At 32.4% G+C, this 25708-nt stretch overlaps 1 protein-coding gene across 1 annotated transcript in view; it reads right to left on the bottom strand.

The window, feature by feature from the left end:
- The window catches only part of DMD (dystrophin), a 2117885-nt gene that overhangs the window by 626234 nt on the left and 1465943 nt on the right, over positions 1 to 25708 (bottom strand).

Below are 25708 nucleotides of genomic sequence, written 5' to 3'. Positions count from 1 at the left end.
GAGAGCCAATCCTTTAGCAAAAACTTTGTTTCCATAGGTCTTTATTAAAATTTAAAGGATTTTGCATTTGTCTGGAATAGGAAGAGGGGTTGGACCTGTGATTTCACAGGTAAAGGGAACTCCTAGATGAAGAAAATCTTTTCATTTATGCAGGTCTGCACCTTCTCTAAAATATATAATCTTAGAAAATTGCCAAGAACATTAATAGAGGAAAGAACTTGTCCAAAGTCCCACCAACATAGCTAATAACTCACTCATTAATGCAATGTGTATGTGTTAGTTTTGCTCCCTATTTGGATTACAAGCTTTGTAAAGATAGAGACTATGCCCTATGCTTCACACATTGCAAAAGTCTAAAGAAATAATAGTTAACATTTACATTATTTACATGTGTATCACAGTATACATTATACGTATATTGCATACATATCATAGTATACATTATCTTTATTGAGCCTCACAATAGCTTTAATTAATTGAAATGTTTTTAAAATAGAAATCAAGAAAACAATGTCAGATATATTGAAAAAAGAAGAAAACTAACATAAAAAAGTTTTTTGGCGTAAGGCTAACATTATTGCTTGGTGTACATTTTTAAAAAACATTTTAACATAGTAGTAATGCTTGGAAGGTTCTTGACAAGAGATTTCAGTAGATGTAAGACTGGGATAATTAAAATATAAAAGTAGCAGTAAGTCATATAGACCAGTACACTTTGAAGTAGTTAAAGCAGTGCTTAATGGCATGACAAAGATAAGTGAGTGCTTGACTAGTGCTAAAGATAGAAAAATGGGATATCAATTTTATACATTACTACTTCTTACTCAATCATAAATTTCACTGTGATTATAAAATTTTAATGGTTCTTTTACATGCTTTCAATAAAAAGTATATTGTACAAATATTCCTATTTTAGATATATTTAAATTTACACATATATAAATATATGTGCAAATATCCATATATATGTATATATGTGTGTATGTATATATAAATACACATATAATACATATGCATATACATATATATATATATGTGCATACACATATATACAAATAAAATAATAGTATAAAGAATGCTGGACTCAGAATCAAAGTTCCCGTAGATATGTTTTTATCTCTGACATTTACTACAATTTCAACTGTTATAATCAATTAACCTCTTTGGATTTCAGTTCCTCTAACTGTAAAATGAGGGAGTTGAACTTAATGATCCCTAAGATCTCTTCTAGCTCTCAATCTCTAATCTTCAAATGATTTACTTTGAAATTGTTGCTATTCTTTTTTAAAATTTTCCAAAACTATCTGAATGTGATACTATCCTTTAATCATGTAATATGAGACTAGTCTGCTATCAATAAATTACTTTTCAAGTTATTTTTTCTTTTATTCAACTAGAGTCTGAGAATTCTCTCATTATCTTTTCAAAAATGCTCTAACATAGCGGAAAGAGACATATATGTGCCAAAATGTTTGTGGCAGCTCTTTTTGTTGTAGCTAGAAACTGGAAGATGAATGGATGTCCATCAGTTGGAGAATGGTTGGGTAAATTGTGGTATATGAAAGTTATGGAATATTATTGCTCTGTAAGAAATGACCAGCAGGAGGAATACAGAGAGGGTTGGAGAGACTTAAATCAACTGATGCTGAGTGAAATGAGCAGAACCAGAAGATCACTGTATACTTCAACAACGATACTGTATGAGGATGTATTCTGATGGAAGTGGAAATCTTCAACATAAAGAAGATCCAACTCACTTCCAGTTGATCAATGATGGACAGAGGTAGATACACCCAGAGAAGAAACACTGGGAGGGGAATGTAAATTGTTAGCACTAATATCTGTCTGCCCAGGTTGCATGTACCTTCGGATTCTAATGTTTATTGTGCAACAAGAAAATGATATTCACACACATGTATTGTACTTAGACTATATTGTAACACATGTAAAATGTATGGTATTGCCTGTCGTCGGGGGGAGGGAATAAGGGAGGGGGGGTAATTTGGAAAAATGAATACAAGGGATAATATTATAAAATATATATATATATATAATAAAAAAAATTTAAAAAAAAAAAAATGCTCTAACATAAGAAACCAATGAAATGATTTCCTTGACAAACCCTTTAAAATTCACAATGTGAAATCTTACTTGTAAAGTACTTGACAAATTAATAGTCTATACCAGGGCTTCCTTTTTCCATTTGTGACCCCTTTTCACCCAAGAAATTTTTAATGAACCTACACAAAGTAGGTATACAAATCAAGCATTTACTAATAATAAATCATAATTCTGCAACTTGCAATTCAATTATACAACCTCACAGGCAGTTTAACCCACAGTTTAAGCTTTTTCTACAAATGTGGAAATAAAATTAAAAGTATTATATGTGTATAGCCTATATCATATTACTTGCTGTCTTGGGGAAGAGGGAGGTAAATGAAGGAGGGAGAAAAAATTTGGAAAACAAAATCTTATAAAAATGAATGCTGAAAACTATCTTTATATGCATTTGATATATATGATATGTGCATTATAACATATGTGCAAATAAAATATTATTGAGAAAAAATAAAACTGAACATGTAATTGAAAAAAATGATGATTGATTAAATATTTTGTCTATTACAAATACCTAAATTAACTATAAAGGACATATAAAAAAAGATACTATCTATCTCTAGGGAATGAACTGACAAATAGAAGTATATATAGCATAATTTTACATATGTATACCTATTTGTACCTAAAAGTAGCTATCTCCAGATTTGGGGGAAGGGAAGAAAAATATTTACATGAAAATCTGGGTTGTGCAGTGGAAAGAAATAGCTAGTTGTATATATATTAGAGTTGCAGTTTTGTGTACAATCATCCTTTATAAAAATTGTGTTATGTTGTGGAAATGTTTATTTTATTACATAAATTAAAAATAAAATTTAAAAAAAGAAAAGAAAGAAACTTTGTTCTACACAAGTGATATCAAACTCAAACAAAAATGGGGGCCACTAAATGTTTTGACAGTTTAGTGTAAGAGAAATGATTGTTAAGTTTCTTGACAAGGAGAGATTGCAGTAAAAGCAAGACTGGGCTAGTTAGGGTATAATTATTTCAGGTTGTGTGTGGCTGCATGAATGGCATGTTTGAGACCTCGAGTCTACATTAATAATTGCTTTATTTCTGGATGGGGAGTGCCAAAATGGATGGGATGTTCTAGAGTTAGGAAGACTTCAGTTCAAATTCTCTCTTTGACATTTATTCATAGAATGATTGTAAGGCAAAATTGAGATTATGTATGTAAGTGCTCTATAAATTTCAACTATTTTTAAGAAGACTTATCCAATTTTCAAAGTATAAAAATTTCACAGGTAAAAATTTAATTTTAATTATTTGCTAATGTATTTCAGATCCAATGCTTTTTAGTCATTTAATTTCAATCCATGCTTCTGCTATTTACAAACTGTTCAAATTTCCTCAAACCCTAACTGCATATTCAGTTTTTGGAGAAAGTCAAATTGAGTCATTTATTGGGATGACTTATTTTTCTTAATTCCAGGTCCAAATTTCCAAGTTACTGAGAGGCAATGTTTCTTAGTGAATGGGGATCTGTCCTTAGAGTCAAGAAGACTTGGGTTAAAATCCTGACATATTAATACTACTTATGTGACTTTGGACAAGTCACTTAACCTATGAAGATTAAGCAAATCTCTAAGACTGTTAAGTTACAGATAATTTGCCTCCTATATTTCTAGAAGGAGTATCTTCACCCAGGAGTTCTTTAGCCCAATGACATCACAGGTCAAGTCCATATCTTTAATCTTACGAATCATATCCATCTAGACGGCATCTTTAATGAACTGAACCTTAAACAGAATTGATCATTTTCCTCTCAAAATCTTTTTAAGATTTACATGAACTGACACAAAATGCAGTGAACAGAACCAGAAGAACATTGTATGAAGTAATAACAATATTATTTAATGAAGCATTGTGAATGACTTCGCTACCCTGAACAATACAATGATCCCAGACAATCCTAAAGGACTAATAATGAAGTATACTATGTGTCTTTAGGGAAAAAAAAAAAAAAAGCCGATATTATCTGAATACAAACTGAAGCATGCTATTTTAAATTTTCTATCAAATTTTTTTTTCCTTTTTTAAAGCTTTTTTTTGTACAAAATGACTAAGTTAGAAATGTTTTATATAATTTTACATATACAACCTACAATTAATTATTATCATCTTAAGGGAAGGGGAAGAGGATGGATGAGGGAAGAACAGAATTTAAAACTCAAAATTTTAAATTAAAATGTTTAAAAATAAAAAGGAGGGAAGAAAACTCCTCATCCTGACTATAATATTTCCATTAAAATTACCACTACTGTCCTAGTTACTGATGTTCAATTTGATTCTTTTTTCTCATTTCTCCATATAATAACCACAACAAATATGTCTATACAACAGGGAGGCACTTAGCTAAATTCTTTATAATTGTTGTTTTATTTAATATTCACAAAAACCTTTGAATAACAGTGCTTTTAGTATACATACCATTTTGTATATAAAGAAACGGAGGCAGAAGTTTGCCCAGAGTCACAGAGCTATTAAATATCAGAGGGTATATTTAAAGATAAATCTCCTTGAATCCAAGCCCAGTGAGCTCTATCCACTGTACTATTTAACTGCTTAATCATTAAGTTCTGTCAATTAAATTCTGTCAATGATCTCCACGATGAATTTTATACTTTTGTTGGCAGTTGTGTGGAAGATGAATTGGAGAGTGGAGAAATATAAGGCAGGAATCAAATAGGAGGTTATTTTAATAGTCAAATTAAAAAGTGAGGTGAGCCTTCCCTAAAGCAATACTTTTGGGAGTAGAGAGAAATTGACATGAAAATCTAGGGTGAATGTGTATAAGAAGCTGAAGGTGACACAAAGTAACAGAAAGGATGGTGATAGCATCAATAGTAATAGGGAAGTGTGAAGCCCGAGTTAGTACCCTGGATACCTTAGAATCAGCCAGAGTCAAGATAAGCAAAAGTCCTTAGGCTTTTTTCTTGGTCTTTAGGGATAGAAGTGAATTGGATGGGTGTAGATCTCCATGACCTTTCTTTTCCTCTTCTACTGCTAAAATGTCTCTGGCTTGTCTTACTCCACCCCCTAATCCCTCCTACTGTATACACCAAAAGATCAAACCAACACAGAATAGTGGGAAGGGCCATTTTCCAAGCATATGCTAATAGAGTGTTGTCCAATCGGTAGTTGGCCTTAAGTGCTTGGTTGTCTGATCCCAGTGCATCAACTCGGAGTTTCAGTCCTTTACAGGGAAGGGAAAAAAATAGTAATATGGAAGTTCAAAAGAGGCATAGGTTTTAGAGGAAAGATAATGGAATGGAAGCAATGAACTAGAGTACAACCCATTCATGTTCTCTTATCCTGTGTGATTCTCTCTGTCCTTGTGCCTGGTCAGGTCACAAACATCCTGTAGTTTCTAATGCAGCCAGAAGAATGGTGGGAAGAGGAATGGGGAATATTAAACAACATTGGGAATGTTAAATGAAAGGGTGCTATAATTTTGTGAGAGATGACTTCACAACTGACTTTTATGGGAAAGGGGGGAAGCAAACCATTATCAGCTTATAATTTGGTGATCACATACCCCTTGGTATCATGCTTCCTATTCTCTAGAATTACATTATTTAATTTCTAATTGGTTTTTAATCTATCTTTTCTTGGCCCTTTATTGAATATAATTTTTATTGCTTCATGATCTGAAAAGGAAGCATTTACTCTTTCTGCATTTTATTGTGAGGTTTTTAATATCCTAATACATATTTGTGTGTGTGTGCATGCAATGTATAGCCAAGAAAAAGATTTATTTCTTTGTACCTATTGAATTTTCTCCAGAGGTCTATCATATCTATGTATGTTAGGGAGCTAAAAACTCCCTAAGTTTCTTTCTTGTTTATTTTGTGGTTAAATTTGTCTGATTCTGAGAAGGGAAAGTTGAGGTTCCCTCACTAGTATAGTATGTATCTTCCTTTAACTAGCTTAAAATCTTCTCTAGGAATTTGGCTACTTTACCACTTGGTGCATACACATTTAGTATCATAACTACTTCATTGTTTATGGTACCCTTGCTTTTGTTTTATGGGAGAGTTTATCCCATTGACATTCAAAGTTATGATGATCAGCTCTGTATTTCCCTCCAGCCTATTTTCTCCACTATATATACTTTTGCTCTCTTTCCACCTTGTCCTTAGTTGTATTTTTTAAGCCACTCCTTCCCTACTTCTCTTACATTTTCTCCTAATGCTTCTGCCCTCCCTTCTATGATGCTCCTCCCTTTTCTTTTCTCCTCTTACTTCTTCTTAAGGTTAGATAAATGTCTATACCCAACTGAATGATTAAGTTATTCCCTCTTAGAACAAAAACTGATGAGATCAAGCCTCAGACAATCCTCATGCCCACTGGTTTTCCAGTGTAACTTGAGCTGGAAAGTGGTTTCATTCTGTCAGACTCTGTTCAGAGGCTTGGTTTCATGTGCTTTTCCAGGGAAACTGGTAGACTTCAAGCAGCTTCCTGGCTTTACTCTACCATCTTGGATCCAGCCCATGACACATTTTGATCTGTGTATCTATACTGTTTCACTAATCCACCACTCTATTTCTTAGCCAGTATCAAATGGTTTTGATGGCTGTGGCTTTATAATATTGTTTTAGATTTGGTACTGCTAAGTCACCAACCATTGTATTTTTTTTTATTAATTCCCTTGATATTCTTGACCTTTTGTTCTTCCAAATGAATTTTGTTGTTTTTTTCTAGTTCTATAAAATAATTTTATGGCACTGAATAAGTAGACTAATTTAGGCAGAATTGTCATTTTTATTATATTAGCTCACCCTACCTACAAGCAATTGATATTTCTCCAATTGTTTAGATTCAACTTTATTTTTGTGAGAAGTGTTTTGTAATTGTGTTCATATAGTTCTTGAGTTTGTTAAGACTATCTACCTTTTGGCAGGTAGACACTCAAATATTTTACTATTTTTAGTTATTTTAAATGGAATTTTTCTATCTCTTGCTAATGGTCTTTGTCAGTAATATATAGAAATGCTGATGATTTGTGTGGGTTGATTTTATATCCTACAACTTTTCTAAGGCTGTGAATTGTTTCCAGTAGATATTTGCATGATTTTCTAGGATTTTCTAAGTATATTATTACATCATCTGCAAAGATTTGAAGTTTTATTTTCTCATTGTCTATTTTAATTCCTTTAATTTCTTTTTATTTTCTTATTGATAAAGCCAACATTTCTACTATAATAGTGATGAAAATTGGCATCCTTGTTTCACCCCTGATCTTATTGGGAATACTTCCCACTTTTCTCCATTATAAATAATGTTTACTGTTGGTTATTATTTTAAGGAAAGCTCCCTTTATCCCTGTGCTCTCTAGTGTTTTTAATAGGAATGGGTGCTGTATTTTGTCAAAAGTTTTTTCTGCATCTATGGAAATTGTCTTATGAGTTCTATATGATTATGTTATTGATGTAGTCTATTCTAGTAATAGTTTTCTTGCTATTGAACAAGTCCTGCATTCCGGATATAAATCCCACTTGGTCATAGTATATTATTATGCTGATATGCCACTATAATCTATTTGCTGATATTTTATTTAAAACTTTTGCATCAATATTCATTAGGAATATTGATCTATAATTTTCTTTCTCTGTTTTGTTTTTTCTTGGTTTAGGTGTCAGTACCATATTTGTGTCATAGAAGGAATTTGGCAGGACTTCTTCTTTACCTATTTTTCCAAATAGTTTACATAGTATTGGAATTAATTATTCTTTAAATGTTTGGTAGAATTCATTTGTGAATCCATCTGGCACTGAAGATTTTTTCTTAGGGAGTTCATTAATGGTTTTTTCCATTTCTTTTTCTAAAATGGGACAATTTAAGTAGTTTATTTCCTCTTCTATTAATCTGAGCAATTTATTTTTTTGTAAATATCCATTTCAATTTGATTGTCAGATTAGCTGCCTTACAATTGGGTAAAATAGCTCCTAATTATTGCCTTAATTTCTTTTTCATTGGTACTAAGTTCACCCTTTTCATTTTTGTGGCTGATGATTTTTTTTCTTTCTTTTTTCTAGTCAAATTAACCAAAGACTTATCTATTTTATTGATTTTTTTCATAAAACCAACTCTTAGTTTTATTAGTTGTTCAGTAGTTTTCTTAGTTTCAATTTTATTAATCTCTCCTTTGAGTTTCAGAATTTCTAATTTGGTATTTAATTGGGGGTTATAATTTGTTCTTTTTCTAGTTTCTTTAGTTGCATGCCTAATTTATTCATCTCTTCTTTGTCTATTTTATTCATGTAGCTATTTAGAGACATAAAATTTCTCTAAGAACTGTTTTGGCTACATCCCATAGGTTTTGTTATGTTGTCTCATTATTGTCATTCTCTTGGATGAAATTAAGGATTGTTTCAGGGATTTCTTATTTGACCTACTCAGTTTTTAGAATAGTCTATCTTTCCATGGCTCTATTTTGAATATAAGTTTTATTACATCGTTGTCTAAAAAGGAAGCTGTTTGCGGCTACTTTCTTTTTTTTTAACATAATCTTATCCTGCTCCCCCTGAAAGTGCCATACATTCAAGTGAACTATTCCCCGAATGTACCTCTATTCTTTCTTATTGCTCTCTATTTTTTCCTCATATTGATCTTATTGCCTTGGATGTACCCTCTGATGGCTGTTGAATTCTTACTCATCTTCATGGTTCATCTCAACTATTTCAAGATAAAATATGTAAAGCTGGAATCTACATTAACGGATATCAAGTCTAGCCCCACATCTTTATAGCTGAGGAAATTAAGATTGAGGGAAGTTAAGTGAAATGCCCAGATTCACAGCACTAGGAAGTATCCTAGGAAGGATTTAAACTCTAAACTTTTTGACTTCAAAGCTAGAACTCTGTCCACTACTTGCTAAGACCAATTTCTCATTTCTATGACCTCTTGGGGAACTTCTTAATCATATTCTGCATATTATAATTATTCACATACCTGTTTTAGCTCCCCTACAACAATTTCTTCAAGGCAGAACAATATTTTCAGCATCATTATGTCTCAGTACTTCCATGGTACATACTGTGCACATATTCAATCTGTTTATATTTTGTTAGAGCCTTAAGAAGATAATAAACCATCTTTAATTTAATAGACAAATTTTAGAGAAGCATCTAAAGCTCAGAGAGATTGAAGGACTTGCCGTTGTCATTAAACTAGTAAGTATTGAAATGAGTCTTAAATCCAGGTCTTCCTTCCTCTTATTTATCATGCAATTATTCTCCACACCACACTACTTCATTCTGGCATGCAGCTGGTATTGATCAATGACCATTTCTTGAATTGTATTATAGCCACATGATAAGAATTTTTTCTCCTAATATATACTTTCAATGAGAAAGTGAAGGTAAACTAATTTATAATACATCTATTCTCAAGTGACACCTATTTAATTAACTTTCATTGAATCACAGGAACATTTTTACTTTTGTTTGTTGAATTTTTTCAGTTGGAAAGTGTCTTAAATATTCTTGGAGTATTTTCTTTTCTTTTAAAATTAATAGCAGGTTTTTATTTTCAAAATACATAAAGACTGTTTTCAATATTCACCCTTGAAAAACCTTGTATTTCAATTTTTCTCCCTTCCTTCCCCTCACTTCTTTCCCTAGATAGCAAGTAATCCAATTTATGTTAAACATGTATAATTCTTTTATACATATTTCCATATTTATCATGCTGCACAAAAAAGATCAAAGGGGGAAAAAGCAAGTAAATAATTAAAAAAGATGAAAATGCTATGTTGTAATCCAAATTTAGATCCCATAGTCCTCTTTCTAAATGCAAATGGCTCTCTCCATCACAAGTCTATTGAAATTGGCCTGAATCACCTCATTGCTGAAAAAAGTCAAGTCTATCAGAGCTGATCATCACATAATTTTCTTGTTTCTATGTACAATGATCTCCTGCTTCTGCTCACTTCACTTAGCATCAATTCATATAAATCTCTGCAGGCCTTTCTGAAAGCATCCTGCTTACCATTAATTATAGAACAATAATATTCCATAACTCATTCAGCTATCCCCCAACTGATGGGCATCCACTTACTTTCCAGTTTCTTGCCCTATAAAAAGGGCTGCTACAAAGATTTTTGCATATGTGAATCTGGGAGCATTTTCTTTGAAAAACTTTGTTTTATAATCTGAGAATGATATTCAGCAGACTGAATTAGAAGTATTTTTTTCATTAAACTTTTTCTGAGCTTCAGTTATACATTAAATAATGGAGAATATTTCAATAATAATGTTGTGTAATTTGTATGCAGATTATATGTACTTAGCACAATGCTTAGAATACAGCAGGCTCTTAATAAATGTTAATTCTGTTTTATTTTATTGTATTGTAAGTGCCCTGAAGACTATCAATCTAAAATTTTCAATCTGGTATCCAGTACCACTCAACTTCCTAAATTCACTCTCAAAAGCTGGCAATCTGAAATGGTTATTTTTTTCTCTATCTTCCCCTCCCAAGTAACTAAACTAAATATTTTGGAAGTATGCCTTCTAATATTCAAAGAAGCTGAAAATAACTAAGCATTACTCACTAAACCAATGAATATTTAAGCATCAACTATAAGAAAAAGCTATGTATTATGGTGACTATCAAGGCATATAAGACATAATTCTTTCCTTCAAGGAGTTTTTATGTAAGTCTAAAGAAAATAGACATAGATTTTTTACTAGTATGTATTAGATAGTTAAAGACACTGTACATCCAGCTAAAGAACTCATTTGGAAAAGACCACTCATCCAAGGAGGAAAATTTCATAAAGACTATGAAGAAAGGACCTTCAAGCCCTACACAAAACAAAGTTTTGAATTGCCTTTCCTACTACAAATATATCTCTCTACCATTGTGACTTAAATTTGAACTTCCTCTTCCCATAGGGTTATGTTTATCCAAAGAAGAATGCACCCCAGGTTTATGGTGAGATTGTTTTATTTTTATTATTTACTTTCATTAGTAAAAGCTTCATTATGATCTAATTGTGTCTACTGGCTGAAGGTGACTAGTAAGCACCCTAGGAAATCTTATGGATATTCAAAAGGTCCCCCTTTACCTGAGACAGCAGCTACGCTCTGAGGATCCAATCTTTGAGTGTGCATGGAAAGTGGGAAAATTCATTTGGCTTCTTTTTTCTTGATATAGACCTCTGATCAACTAAGAAGAAAACGGCCTCCACTCATGCAGTAGATTGATGTATTTCTGAAGATCATGCAAAATCACCATAACCTGCCTTGCTGAGAAACATTTCCATATGGAGACAAGGGGAGCTGAGTCCAGAAAAGCTAACTACTACCATACCCTTGCTGTAGCAGAGCAAAGTGGCTTTTAGATGTTTTACATCAATGTCAAAAATTGGGCTAATAGAAAATATTGGCATTAGGGCAGTCCTCCCTCACCCCCCAAAAAGCTTCCAAGGGAAGTGTAATATTTTTCACAACTAGAATTTGAATCCAGATCTTCCTGATTAAAAGATTATTTCTTATGCCTATGTTACTTGGAATGATTTAATCATATATATATATATATATATATATGATATATTATACTATATATATACACACACACACACACACACACACACACACACACACACACACACACACACACACACATATATATATATCTCAATGAGAAGTTTTATTAGGCATATATAAGTTCTAGGTACTATCAATTTTACAGGCAAAGACGTAATACAATATACCAAATAACCCAGAAATAAACCCTTAGCATTTAATTAAGTTCATTGAAACACATGCCATTCTTACAAAGTAAATTTATCAATAATTCATGGATATTAAATGAGAGAAAGACATTGGAATTTTCTATGAAATCACTAAAACTTTTACAAACAAATGTAAAACAAAGTGTGTGTTTTTAAGAAGCTATATTCAATATGTAGACCCTTTTTTTCAAGGAGTCTTTGCTTTGGCTCCAAATAGTAACATTTGTACGATGTGTCTATATAAATAAAAAACGCTTGACACTAATTGGGTTCTTATTCTCCAAAATAGACAAAATTGTTCTCTTGGAGATATAGCCATTTCTTCAGCTATTTCCTCAGTGACTGTGATCAGTCTTTTTCTCTTCACATCCCAAATGATGACTGTAGAAAAGATCAAACACTCATTTGATTGAGGACTATGTCTAAGCATGGACTTTGCTGTAAATAATTTGTGAACATCCCTTTTTTGTAGGTGAGAAGAGTTACTTATGGGGTGTTAATGCACTTTCCATGTAAATGTTGTTGGTAGAAAGTGTTATTAATATTCATTTTTATAAATAAGTATTTTGTTGCAATAAAAGGATAATTTCTATAATAAAATAGTGATTCCATATCTTCATTAAAATACACTTATATGGCATAAAAGAACTCTATTAAAACAAAAACTAGCCTGATGTTGAAGGATACAAAATATAATACAATAAAATATAAATTTTGGTGGTGACTTAAAAAAACCAGTTGTTTCATGGTAACATTTGTTTGCATAGGAAGGTTTAGTTAAGTGTACACTTGAGACTGGCAGATTTTGAGTCTTGATGGAATTGCTTTAATTCAGGAGTTCTGAGCCTCAACAAGGCTAAAATCAATCTACAATCTTCATTAAATCTGACTCTTTTGTTAAGAGGCCGTAGGAATGGGGTCACAGAGCTGACTAAAGTAAGGTTGAATCAGAAATGGAACCATATCCAAATTTCTGTCATCAGGTTCAAAAATGGCTACTCTACTTCTAGCCTGAAAATAAAACAAAATAAAACAAAATAAACAAACAAAACCTAGTTTAAAACAAACAAAATAGAGGTCATATTTTGCAGAAAGAAATACAGAAAACCTTCTTAATTCCACATATAGCATCAGTTCTTTCTCAGTAAAAATAAGTCTGCTTTAGCACATTTTATCAGCAGAGCAAGCTTTTCCACTAAATTTTAAAGGAAGACCACCTCAAGAGAAAAATGCCTGTATTTGGCTCAATTCCAAGTGAACACATGGATCAAATGAGGCTGATTCATAGGAATATGGAAACTCTCTGCACTGGTTGTTAGGAAAATATGCACAGCTTTTAAACAGTATGCTTCCAGGGCTGTTCAAAGGGTATGAATAGACATCCCTAAATGACTTTTGTGATATCCTAATGGTAACCAAGCTGTTTAGGTTATAGGCAGGCATTATGTCTAATTCTCTATTTTGTTGGATATGTTACTTATTAGCACGAAAGTGAGTACATTAAAAGTAATAATAAAATCAGCAGTGATTGCTACTATAAGGGTAAGAGTTCTTAACTCACTGTTGAGTCTTTACAACTATTTCTCCATGAGATAATAGTTTACAAGCCATATTCTTTATTTCAGTATTTCTGAGGAAAAACAAACAAATAACAACTATTGCCAATCTACATGTAGCAAGGAAGTGGGAGCTTGGAAAGATGCCAATGTTTAATTGCAGATGTGGTCTCCAAAGTGGAGGTCTGCATCTTAAGGACAAATATAATCAATCAGAAGGTAGGAAGATAGATACCATCTCCCACTATCCTTGGGGTTTTTCTTTACTGTGTCATATCTTCATTTATGATCAAAAACAGTTGCTCAGTCTATTTCTTCCCCCAGGTGTTTCTTCTTAACTATGCAAACTTCCAACTTCTCCCCTTTCTTATTGGTCTCAGCCACCCAGGATAGTTTTAATTTTACTATAAGGTCCTTGGGCAAAATCCTTTCATTCTTTAACATTCCATTGCCCTGCTCAGCAGAACATCTTGAGCCCAGAATGAGGTCCTAAGTTTATTTATTTTTATTTATTTATTTTTGCTAAGACAATTAGTGTTAAGTGACCTGCCCAGGGACACACAGCTAGGAAGTGTTAAGTGTCTGAGATCAGTTTTGAACTCAGGTCCTCCTGACTTCAGGGCTAGTGCTCTGCTCCACCTGGCTGCCCCCAAGGTCCTAAATTTAGTAGGTAAGCTTTGTGTTGGAGTCTGAATAACAACTACCTTCCCCTTTTCATTTTGGGTGCGACAGCAGCTAAACAGAATGAAAAGATATGGATGAATTGTATGAATCAAAGATCTATGTTATTTTCAAATATAAAATCCTTTCTACTTACTAATTTTGTTGTAGTGATACAGATGTTCACCTGAGCTCAAAACATTTGTGTCATCTTCTATTCCACTCTCCTTCACCTCACAATCAAACTATCTGCCAAATTTCTCTCTGTGGTATCTCTTACACCTGCACATCTCTCTTGGCTCACACCTCATTATTATTCAACCCCTCTTGCTTAAAGTATTAAAGAAGCCTCTGGATTGGTCTACCTGCATTAAATCCCTACCTCCTCCACTTCATCCTCCTCACAGTTGCCAAAGTAATTTTCCTTAAGGATAGCTCTGGTTATGTCATCTCTTCCTACTCAATGATCTTCATTGATTCTCTGCTGACTCTAATATAAAATATTTCTTTTATCACATTCTTGTTAAATTGCTTTTTTGTATTGAAACTATATCCACTCATATGAAAGAGTACTCCAAATAACTACTGATCAGAGAAATGCAAATTAAGACAACTCTGAGATACCACTACACAGCTGTCAGATTGGCTAAGATGACAGGAACAAATAATGATGAATGTTGGAGGGGATGTGGGAAAACTGAGACACTAATACATTGTTGGTAGAGTTATGAAAGAATCCAACCATTCTGGAGAGCAATCTGGAATTATGTCCAAAAAGGTATCGAACTGTGCATACCTTTTGATCCATCAGTGCTAGTACTGGGCTTTTATCCCAAAGAAATACTAAAGAAGGGAAAGGGACCTGAATGTGCCCAAATGTTTGTGGCAGCCCTTTTTGTAGTGGCTAGAAACTGGAAGATGAATGGATGTCCTTCAGTTGGAGAATGGTTGGGTAAATTATGGTATATGAACTTTATGGAATATTATTGCTCTGTAAGAAATGACCAGCAGGAACATTGGGAATTGAATGTAAACTGTTTGTACTACTGTCTTTCTACCCAGGTTACTTATACCTTCGGAATCCAATTCTTACCGTGCAACAAGAAAATTGGATTTACACACATATATTGTATGTAGGTTAAACTGTAACACATTTAATATACATGGGATTGCCTGTCATCTAGGGGAGGGAGTAGAGGGAGGGAGGGGAAAATTTGGAAAAATGAATACAAGGGATAATGTAAAAAAATATATATATTCATGCCATTGTACTGTCAAAAAAATTATAAGTATAAAATTAATTTAAAAAAAAATTTTTTGTGTAACTTTGTAATGTACATAATTATTAGTATTTTGGTTAGGATTATAATTTAATAGAAAATAAATATATACATGTTGCTGGCATGCATTCAAAGAGTTTTTACAGAAGGGGCTCAGGACCAAAAATGTTTGGAAATTACTGCTCTAAAGCATAGTGCTTTAAACTCTTGGCGATTAATGAATATTGACTTAATTGAATAGAAGAGCCTTTTATTTATAGAAGTAGCATGGTATAATGCATTGATGTCAATTCAGAGAGAATTGGGATTATTACACTGTGCCTAAGAACATCTGTGGGTCACATTTTAACTTAGTAAACCACATATTAACTTTGTCTTATGTTTTATTATTTTTTTTTAATTTGTTTTGTTAACCTCAGGGAGAAGACATGAATTCAAGTTCTATTCTGAGATATAATGAAATGAACTAAATCTTGGTGTTCTAGGTAGTTTTGAGAGTTGTGAAATCCCAAGTCCATTCATCAAACTTTTGCAACTCCTCCTTGATCTTAGCCTTCCCTCTGAGATCAGCTCCAATTTATATCTATCTTGTTTCTACATGACTGCATTAGACTGGGAGTTCTATCAGACTATTAGACTGGGAGTTATTTTTTCCACTTAAAAGTATTTTATTTTTTCCAAATACATGTAAAGATAGTTTTCAACTTTCATATGACATTCACAAATCATTCTTACAATACAACATTCATTCAACATTCAACAATTATATAATATGTAAATTAATATTATTTAGTCATTTTTCAGTCATGTCTGATTTTTTTTTTTTTACAGTGAAGAAACTGAGGCAAACAGGGTTAAGTGACTTGCTCAAGGTCATAAAGCCAGTAAGTGTCTGAGACAGATTTGAATTCAGAAAGAGGAATCTTTCTGACTACAGTAGTCTTAGAGTCTTAGTGCTCTTTGTATTATGGCTGCCTGCCCCTCCCTCCCTTTCTTTCTCTCTCTCTCTCTCTCTGTGTATATATATATATATATGTGTGTGTGTGTGTGTGTGTGTGTGTGTGTGTGTGTGTGTGTGTGCATATACCTGTAAAATAAATTGGAGAAAGAAACAGAAAATCACTCCAATCTTTTTTACCAAGAAAACCTCAAATGAGATCATAAAATGTCATACCCAACTGGAAAAAAATGAGAATAATCAAAAAAAAAAAAAAATAGACAACAATAAATGTGTATATATTCCTCAGGGAAATAAATTTAGATTATTATTAGATTATGATGAACAGTTCTATTAAAGCACCAAAATCCAAAAAAAATCCAGAATGTATCTCTTATCTATTGGGGAAATACAACATGCTGGAATGGAATGACAATTGCCTTCTGGTAAATTTCAAATATTTCTGCTCTCTTCTAAACATTCCAAAAATCCATATTTTAAAAGCAATTTTCCATATCCACTCATGAATAGAAGACTTTTATAGCTCTCCATTTTCTTCATCGGTTGTTTCTTTTTTTTATCTCCTATGGAGCTTTTCCTCCAGCAACCATTTCCCCCAAATTTCAAAACAGTTTATGGTTACTATGCATCAGGCAATTTTCCCATCAAGGTTAGGAATCAAACAGGGAGCTGTTTGTGAAGGAAGAGGGAAGGCTGAAACAAGAGAGTTAGTCTCTGCATCCCTTCAATAATATCCAATTAAATCCCTTCACTTTCATGCATAGAAAACTTGAAAGCAGTGGGTGGCAGGTTTAGCCTAAGGATCTGAATGAATCATTACTTTCTATGATAACGTCTGTCCCTCCTAAAAGAAAAAAATCTAAAATGGAAATAAAGAACAATGATAATAAATAGAAGATAATTGTTATGCATTCATTTAAATAGATGTCATTCTCTTGTCAGTTTTAGTATACAACATTCCACACCCACCCATAAAAATCAATTGAAGTGTTTTCTTTGAGAAAGAGACATAGGAATAATAAGCAGGGCAAAGAACTATCTCCAGAGTCCCTAATACTAATAAGTTAAAAATCAAGATTCTTTATTCTTCCAATTCTGACTCAATAGAAGTTAATAATACAATGGAAGAAATTCATGAAATTTTAACCACAATCTGAAATTTGAGCTCATTCAAATTTAGAAAAAAAAAATTCTGATCTGTGATGTGCTATTATTAACTCTAACAATAAACCATATAAAATATATGCTCCAGTTGTTGTCTTAAAATTTTAGAATAGATGCTTTCAGTTTAAAAAACGATTACTGAATAATTATGAATTATATATTAATAGGCTTCTCAGGTCACAGGCCCCCAACATTAAAGTTTCAAATTATATTGCCAAATAAACAAATGTTTCTGTGCCCAACCTCTCAAACAATTTGTAGTATGTTCTGGCCTTGGTGAGAGTGGAAGGCGAGAACATACACACAGTTGAAGGGAAAAAAGACAAAAGTAAATGCAAAGGAGAAAAAACACACATGTATTAGGTCTTCTTCTGTGGGTGGCAACAATGTAAAATCAAAAGAGCACTGGCTTTGGAGTCAGAGCACTGGGAGACCTTATTGCTCTGGGTTTCATTCACCCAATAGCTAAACTAGTATGTAAAGTCCTCCCTTTTCTAGGTATATGATTCTAGCTCTTAGATTTGGATTCTGCCGCTAGATTTCACTTGACTCTTTTGCTTTCCTTCCTATTAACAAAATCAACTCTGTAACTAAAATATAAGAAGTACTTTAGGAATACTAGCCAGAGGTTCTGAGACTCCCTTTTAAAAAATCTGTTATCTGGAATCAGAAAATCAGAGGCTAGGGTCCTCATTAGGATTACTTTCACAAGCACTTGCTGCTGTCTTCCTCTATTCCAACAGTGAACCTATTAAGCTTCTCTGATTTTGGAAACCCTAGAGTTTTTTAAGATAGAAGCTGATGAATAAATCTTCTAAATAAATATTCTCCTAAAATTACCAAAAAGGTACATTTGTATATGATGAATAATTTCAAATGTTTTTAAGTAAACATTTAAAGCTACCAACATCAAAGACAGAAACATGACCTTGGAATAGAATTTATGGTCATTTTTTCTTGTAGCTTCTGAAACTATTTTTCCTATTATGCTACTTCCTGTCTCATTCTCCGCTTTGCATTAAAAAAATTATTGGAATTGCTTTTTACTCCGATTGTTTTGTATTAGTTTTAAAGATTCAAATTTTTTACATGAGGTAATTTAAAAGTCAAAATCATTTTGACAGAAACTATATATTTTTAGTGGAAAAGGAAATGGCAAAGCATTCCAATATCTTTGCCAAGAAAACCTCATGGATACTCTAATCCATAGAGGCATCAAGATTTGGCTCTAATCAAACAACATATATTTTAACAAATAACATGCACAACATTTATAAGTAGCACTATTTTTTTATTCTACTAAAATTTGTATGCGAAGCAACATGATGTAGTGGATATAGAACTGGTCTTGAAGCAAGGAACACTGGGTTCAAGTCTCTGCTCTATCACACACTGTGTCATTGTGGATAAGGCTTAAGTGCTCTATGAAACTTTCTGACTATAAATTGCAGAGAAGTTTCTGACCTCCATTGGTAAAGGGAATTTCCTCACCTGAGAAATCATAGGCCCAGTCCCTATCCTCCTTTCCCTAAAAATAATTTGAAAGAACAGAAAAAGTCGGATTAGTGTGTTAATTCTGCTATTTCATCTATTTCCTAGAACTAGACAAGTAAACTCCAACAGTCCTCACCCAATATCCCTTGAATGCACCGAACGTTTCTGTTATGCTTCCTAGAAACAAATATGCAATTCTCTTACTGACCAAGTCAAATGAAATAGCTCTCAATGGCAAGACACTTATCTATTAACTCTATTTTCTGCTTTGTGGCTTCCCAACAAAAACTTCTCCTTCCCCAATGAAATCCATTACCCCAAATTAAAATCTATTAAATAAACAGATTAAAAAAATGAAATGATTTGCAAGAAAAGAAAACAATAAACTATTTTCACAATGCAGTCTAAGAGTTTCATTAAGTAATGTTGTATGGAAAAAAGCTACATATCTTTTTAATCACTTGGCTATTTCTGAATCTGTATATCCCATGCTCCATTACACCCTGCACAAGCCAGGAAGATGTTCTCACATAACAGCATTTCATTCTTGATTGAATTTATAATGTAGGTTGCCTCTTTATGTGTAACATATAGTCTTATTATCATTATTTTTATTATTTTGTTACCCTAGCAAGGACTTATAAAGTCAAGTATTATGGTGACAGAAAAGACAAAAAGGATAATATCTATCATTTATATAGTGCTTTAAGGTTTTAAAAAATGTTTTTCAGATATTACTTCATTTGATTTTAAAGTCATCTTTTTTCCCTCTAGAATAAACCCCAGCTTTAAGGAATTATGTTGGAAAGAATCTTTGAGAGCATGTAGTACAACTTCTCTCTATTAGTACAAGGAATTTCTCATTCTCCCTCAATAATGCCCTGATGGATTGTAATCCACCCTATGCCTGAAAACTTTTATGTCTGAAGAGTTCATTACCTAATATGGCAACCTGTACTCAATTTGGAGATTTAGGTATATTTCTGAATATTTTTGTTAAAAACAATTTCTTATGTAATCTGTCTCCTAATAACTTCTACCCTTTTGTTCTAATTCTTCCCTTTGGATGTAATTTCATGAAATAAATCTAATCCTGGTTTTAATATTATCATCTAATTCTTAGAAAAGCCATTTTCCTTGTCTGAATTTCTGCTTTCTTATCAGTAAAATGAAGATAATAATGACTGAATTACCTACCTCATTAGGTAGCTATGAGAAGGTTTAATGCTACCTTTAGTACTTTGAAATGTATAGCATATATCAATATTAGTATTATTGTTTTACATAATAGTCCTGAAAAATATTTGAAAATTTTGATATTGTGCTGCCTTTTTTCTTCAAGATAAGTATCTCAGAGTCTTTCAGTCATTTCTCTATTACATAATTTTCTATATCCTTTACCATTTTAGTCATTACCATTGTCTAAACCTCTAGTTTGTCAAAATCTCCCTTAAATTGCTATATATAGATCTAAATATACTATTCCAAATGTGTTAAATACTATGGGACAATCATTTCCTGTATTAGGACACACTTGTTTGGATTAACCCTCCTTGCTCCAGAAAGCAAATAAATAATAAATCTGGGAGCTAAGCAAGACAACATGTTCTGAGAAGAAAAGAATCAAAGTATGGTGCCATAAGAATTCCCCTATGCACATTTTTTGTCCTGCTATTAAAATATAAACTTCTTTAAGTCAAAGACTACTATGGTTTTGCATAAGTATATATTTAGCATAGTGACTGGCCCCTTTTAACCACTTAATGAATGTTTTTTTTTTTCTTTTCCCTTTCATTTCTTCATTTGTTAATTCATTTTCCCCTTAACTAAAATTAAAACACTTTTTAAAAGTTAAGAGAATATATTATTGATGAGTCCTTACAGAAGGAAGATAACCATTATCGTATGCCAATACTGTCCACTGCATCCTAGATCACTATCAGTCCTCTTGACTTCTCCCTGTCACTGGACTTTGATTACTCAAGAGGAAAGAGTGAGGCTGATGATTTTGTTAAACTCTGCTTTACTTGAACCTAATTCAGCACAAGTCAAGACATTACCTGATGCTATCACTCATCCTGTTTCAAAACAAAGATTGAAAACAATGTTAATATTGCCTTCATATCAAGGATAATAGTCTTTCAGGGATCACACTAAAAACAATAGTAAAATATCAATTAATTATAATTATTGTAAGTCTTTGTAAATAAAACATACTTTGTTCTTCTTGATTTAATACTACAATGCATTTTTTTCCCCTCTTAGTAATGTATCATTTGGAAGTTACTCAATTTTGAGGCAGAATTCTATGTTCCTTTTCTATTCATTCATAGTCATGATGGTATGATTTGAAGAAAAAAAAAATCAGATCCTTAAAGATATTTATTATTTTCTAAGAAGAATTTCCATTATCTGCTTTTTTCCATTAAATATTTTTATGTACTTATCTCTTTGAGCAACTTTCCCAACTTTCACTAATAATCAAAAATTGGATTCCTATAAGATGTTTCTATTGGGCTATTCTACTTGGATTCTGATTTTAATGATATGGGTCTCTATCCTTGACAATAGAGCTCACCAGCTCCTATTGGGACCTCCTGTTAATAATCAATAGGCACAATTAACAGTCAGCAAAAATATTTCAGAAGGCTTAGCATAAAAAAAAAAAGCAAAGTAAAATAAAAAATCTTATTTTCCTCTCCCTCTCCTTTCCCCAAATTCCAGTAATTCACTCTCTAAGCCTTAGCCACAGCATCTATGGGAAGCGTAGGTGTAAATATAGAATATAAAAATAGAGACACACATATAAGGAATTCATACTTCAAGTTGACTTCTAGATCCAGAATTTCATGACTCAAAAGTCCTTTCTCTCATCCATATAGTTCTCTCTGAAGTCCATTTTTTGATTGCTTAAGCCAGTTCATTTCTGAGTTTAGTGATAGTTCCCTTCTCTGCCACCAGATGTTCTACTCTTGGAAAGGCTTCCCTTTTTCAGTGTCTGTATACCTTCTTAAATTTGTCTGTCTGTACTATAGTCTTCTAAATATAATGCCTCCTATTGGTTAAATATCTCTACTCCAAAGTAACATGACTTATGGGGGAAGCAAGGGAAGGGGAAAGAAACCTTCTCTCCTCCATCCCAGCCCCTGACCTGCCATCACCACTTCTAGCAATTTGAGACCTATCTGGGAAAAAATGTTTGCTTTCTATCACATTGAAAACTGAATTGTGGGGTAGCTAGGTGGTGCAGTAGATAGAGCACAACCCTGAAGTCAGAAGGACTTGAGTTCAAATGTGACCTCAAACACTTAACACTTCTTAGCTGTGTAAGCCTGGGCAAGTCACTTAATCCTAATTGTGAAAGAGAGAGAGAGAAAGAGAGAGAGAGAGAGAAAGAGAGAGAAAGAGAGAGAGAGAGAGAAAGAGAGAGAGAGAGAAGAAAGAAAGAAAGAGAGAAAGAAAGAAAGAAAGAAAGAAAGAAAGAAAGAAAGAAAGAAAGAAAGAAAGAAAGAAAGAAAGAAAGAAAGAAAGAAAGAAAGAAAGAAAGAAAGAAAGAAAGAAAGAAAGAAAGAAAGAAAGGAAAGAAAGAAAGAAAGAAGGAAAGAAGGAAGGAAAGAAGGAAGGAAAGAAGGAAGGAAAGAAGGAAGGAAAGAAGGAAGGAAAGAAAGAAAGAAAGAAAGAAAGAAAGAAAGAAGGAAGGAAAGAAAGAAAGAAAGAAAGAAAGAAAGAAAGAAAGAAAGAAAGAAAGAAAGAAAGAAAGAAAGAAAGAAAGAAAGAAAGAAAGAAAGAAAGAAAGAAAGAAAGAAAGAAAGAAAGAAAGAAAGAAAGAAAGAAAGAAAGAAAGAAAGAAAGAAAGAAAGAAAAAGAAAGAAAGAAAGACTGAATTACATCAAATCTCTACAATGGAGAACAAAGGTCTTTATTTCCATTGTTATTGATGGGCTCTATTGAAAACAATAATCATTTTAGCTTAACTAAACCCCTAAGCCTTATTTAAAGTTCTAGTCTCAAAATATTAACTCCAGTATTAAATGGATATAAAATTTCAAGATATAGAATTTAAATATACTAAAGTCAAATTCATTTTCATTTACTAAAATGAATAAATTATTCTAATGAACTATAATAGCAAGTTAAGTCCAGTCTTAGACACTAACTGTGTGACAAGTCATTCAACCTTTATTTATCTCAGTTTTCTCATCTATAAAATGGAGATAATAACAGCACCTATATCTCAGAGTTGCTGTGATGAACAATTGAAATAACATTTGTAACACACACAGTACCTGGCACATAGTAGGCAAAATAAAAATGTTAGCTATTTTCATCATTATAAGTTGACAGATCTATTTTTTTAAAAAGCACAAACAAGATCTAATTTATGGGCATACTATTTTTAAACCATTATCAGAGGTTTTTTAACTTTTTTGTTTCATGAAACTCTTTGGAAGTCTGATAAAACCTATGGATCCCTTTTCAGAATGATATTTTTATCTCTTACATTTATAAATTAAGGAAATGCTAAATTTTGATCTGAGGTTATTCAAATGGTGATGTGTTGTTGTTTTGCTTTTTTTTTTCCTTATCCTGGATCATGTACTCTCTGAAACTCTCTGTGAATATAGGTTAAAGAATCCTGATATATTTTTAAAAGCAAGCAGTTTTGTTCCAGTATTTTTACATTTTGAGGAAGGGTAGAGGGAGGAAAAAGAGGAAGGAAGGAAGGAAGGAAGGAAGGAAGGAAGGAAGGAAGGAAGGAAGGAAGGAAGGAAGGAAGGAAGAAGGAAGGAAGGAAGGAAGGAAGGAAGGAAGGAAGGAAGGAAGGAAGGAAGGAAGGAAGGAAGGAAGGAAGGAAGGAAGGAAGGAAGGAAGGAAGGAAGGAAGGAAGGAAGGAAGGAAGGAAGGAAGGAAGGAAGGAAGGAAAAGGAAGGAAAAGGGAAGGAAAAGGAAGGAAAAGGAAGGGGAAAAGGAGGGGGAAAGGAGGGAAAAGGAGGGAGAGATCATTATAATTTAACATTTTTTTCCTTTCTATATACATATGAAGACAGAACTAAGAGGAAGGAGAGTTTCTTTTATTTTCAAGAAGATCTTGTATCCTCTAGGGATCTCTGCATTAGTATTTACTCTACATTTACTTCAGTCTTAGGTTGTTTTTCTTGCAGTCTAAGAGAAGGTAAGGCGATTACTGTTCAAGACAAGTTATCCATTTTAAAAGTTTCAACTAGGAAAATGCAATCTACCTCCAAAGAAAGAACTGATGGAGTCTGAATGCAGATTGAAGCATACTTTATAAAAAACAAAAAACACAATCTTAATTTTTCTTCATTTTTATTTGTGTACATATTTTTCTTTCACAACTTGACTAATATGAAAATAAATTCTGAATGACTGCACATATAAAAGTTATATCAAGTTGTTCGTATTATTAATAAAGGGGTAGGGAGATAATTTGGAACTCAAAATTGTAAAAAAATGTAAAAAGATAGTTTTTATATTGAATGGAAAAAATTATTAAAAATAAAAATTTAAACACAATTTTATTTTATCCAATCAAAATGAATTCTCAGGAAGAAAAAATGCACTTTCCTAGATAAATTAGGATTCTTTTCACCTTCAAAATCATACTACTGGCTTTATACAAAGGATCATAGATACAGAGTAGGAAGAAACTTTAGAGGGCATTGAATTTCATATTCACATGTCTAAGGAAACTAAGGTTTGGAGAGATTAGAGAATTTATCTATGGTAATAGAAACATGTCAGATGTAGTATTTGCACTTAGTTCTCCTGACTATCTAATATACCAGTTTAATTAGTCAACCAAATCTCAGTCTTATCAAAATGTGTAAACTCTCTGAGTACCATCATCTATCAGAAAAAAAATCTACATTTCCTGACATATTTGGAAAATAATAGTATAAAAGAATCTCATCATTCTGGCTCTATTCATTACCTGGAAAGGATGAAGAAAAACAATAGCAGCAAATCCCTCTTTTGTCACTTGTGATTCACATCAGATTTGAAGGTTCTATTTATTTGTTATGTAAAAATAGCTCTTATGGTTAATCAGTTTTTTAAGTGTCCATCATTTTTCACCAAGGAGAATTATTAAGAATGCCAATATGTAACTCCATCCAATCATTTAAGATTAATATTTGCTTTAAAGAGTGACTTTCTCTCACCGTTTACTTTAAAATAATAGAGTAAGGGACTTCTGTTGAATCAGAGCAGAGAGAAAAGTTAAAGATGTGCAATACATATAACTATCTCTGAAAATCATATGAGAGACTGAATCTAAAAAAAAATCCCATTTTTAAGTTTAAGGACATTCTTTTTCTGGGTTGTATAACTCTGGAATACTTGAATCTATGTGTGACTAGTAATATGGTCAAAGAGCAAAATGAAGTACACTGGTTTTTGGGTTAACAGATAATTAGGATTTACAAAAAAATGTGATCCAAAATTATAGAAGAAGAGAAGGAATACTTATCCTTACTCATCCATCGAATGATGTGATTAAATATTGCTTGTTTTAGATCACCTAAGAAGGAAAAATATGTTTTGAATATTTATAACTGAAAAACAAAGAAACATTAGCTCATTTCTAATTTCAGGAGTGTAGACATAGTATTAGAATAACAAGACTAGTCTGGGTTAGTGTAGTTTAATAGAATAAGCACTGAACTTAAAGGCAAAGTTTTAAAAATTCTAATTATAGGATTAACTTGCAAGG

Source organism: Sminthopsis crassicaudata, chromosome 3 (assembly GCF_048593235.1).
Source record: "Sminthopsis crassicaudata isolate SCR6 chromosome 3, ASM4859323v1, whole genome shotgun sequence".
NCBI lineage: Eukaryota > Metazoa > Chordata > Mammalia > Dasyuromorphia > Dasyuridae > Sminthopsis > Sminthopsis crassicaudata.
Note: the sequence above shows the minus strand (reverse complement) of the source record. Positions and strands in the feature narration are given on the sequence as shown.